This window comes from Lottia gigantea (genome assembly GCF_000327385.1).
Source record: "Lottia gigantea unplaced genomic scaffold LOTGIsca_3, whole genome shotgun sequence".
Taxonomy (NCBI): Eukaryota; Metazoa; Mollusca; class Gastropoda; family Lottiidae; genus Lottia; species Lottia gigantea.
In genome coordinates, this window is record NW_008708986.1 from 4,039,291 (window position 1) to 4,041,290 (window position 2,000).

The 2,000-nt window shown below is 34.6% G+C and overlaps 1 protein-coding gene across 1 annotated transcript in view; it reads right to left on the reverse strand.

The window, feature by feature from the left end:
* LOTGIDRAFT_209446 (hypothetical protein) overlaps positions 1-2,000 on the reverse strand; it is a gene marked incomplete at its 3' end in the record, with an annotated part of 11,510 nt that overhangs the window by 1,567 nt on the left and 7,943 nt on the right. The gene's annotated exons all lie outside the window — the stretch shown is intronic.

Below are 2,000 nucleotides of genomic sequence, written 5' to 3' on the forward strand. Positions count from 1 at the left end.
ACACTAACGACAGATAACTCACAGCTTTCAATCGTTTCAATAATCAGCACATATTTAACTCTTCTGTTAAAAAATGGATCTGGAAGTCTATTTCTACATTCAATGGAACGACCAATTTTCCGTTTTATGTCGATTACTACCGATCTTATCATATGAGGTAATATTAGTTGTAAGCTACCCCCCTTCTCTTTACTGTGGTTGGCGACAGAGGAATAAATTCTCGGGAGACAAGGTTTAAGGAGTTACGAGACCTTCCTAGAATTCATTCTAGAACTGTCAATATGAAATATTATCTGATATGTCAATAGTATTTCTTCTAGCAGTGATGTAATTTGTAGTAACTCTAAATTCTTTATTGTTATAAACTTACATTTGGGTCTTCTCCTTCTCTGAGTTCAATATCTCCTTCAAATAATCCTTAAAAAGAGAAACAAATTCTGGCACAGGAGGGAACGAATTTATTTATTTGCAAGCTCATCTATATACCGTAACAGTTTAAGCATTACATGCAGTGATGTAATCTATGTCTATTATATGTTCCATAGAGTTCGATAGAGAATTCAAAAGTTTTTAAATTAAATTTCGCAATAATTAGATCGTATTTGTCTCTATCGAGGTCCTGTTTATGCATAGGATAAACTGTACAGAGAATTTGATTGGGTTATTTGTATGCATTCGTGGTAACTTGTGTCTACATATCATGGTTTATGTAAAATTACCCAAAACAAAATATCGAATACGAAAAATATAACTGGGAGCTTATTCATCTGATTTTATTCAAGTAAATACATAAAATACTTTTTTACGTTCAAGGAGGAATGCATTTTCATTGTGCAAAAGTATGATTATAAAGCATTAACTGTGTATTTTGAAATATAAACACCGTTATGTGCACCATTAGCCCAAATGGTCATCCCTGAAAGTTTTGTTGACGCTCTGCAACAGATTTCTGGAAAGTGTCAAGGATTTCCGATTGCATTTGGGCAATTGCCCGTAAACAAATTGCTGATACAGCCTTTACCTGGATTTTCTTCTGGGTAATCTTCGTCAAATTCTGAAACATAAGAAATTAATGTGATGTGAGTTACATTTGAAAAAATACAAAGACATTCATAATGTCGATCTGAGAGGTCTAAAGCTCCTTGATGTCCATGGATTAACTCAACAACACTGCTCAATAATGTACCAAGGGACGTAACTCGATTGTTTACCGAATTGTGCTCTCCTTTTTTTTTTTTGCTACAAATCAAATCACTGCTTATGGTCTTGTCTTAGGATCAACTCAACCTTAATTTTTTCTGGTTCCAATTCAAACAGTAGAGACGTGTTCCTATGACAAATGATTCACAGTATTATAGTTAGCGACATCATCATTTTTGCCCAGTTAGATGCGAGTAATTCTGAACAGACCGTGATTATAAGGATGAGAAGGTGACGACTATTATCACCAATCAGTGTCAATCATAGTGAATGGAACTCAGTTGATAACGACACCTTTCTTAAAATTTCAAAAGTGGAGGGTTCAAAATGTACAAATTTAAAGCACGATTTGTTGTCTCATCCGACAAGAGGCTTTTCCATTTCATATCAATACCTCTTTGAATCTAAATTAATTATGATCCGGATGTAGTGACGTCATCCAATTAATCCGGCGATTATATTTTATCCCTTTAAGATCCCTTTAATATCCCAGAGATGATAGAATTCTAAGACAAATCTAATTTAAGATCGTGCATAATCAAATATATTAGTTTAGCTCACTGGACGTCGGCTGAATTGACGTTTTTCTAGATGTGAGTTGCACCCCTTTGCCAGATACGTCTCTTCCCGAGAATTTTTGGATTTATATACAAAGCAGAGCACGTTGGCTAACTCCAGTGGATAATATCTAAAACCCTTTCTCGGGATGAGGGATTTGGAATGTCTTAAAATCCCTCTGCCATATTTTATTCTATACATAGTACCCATAATTAAACACTGTAAACAATGCCAGATGTGGC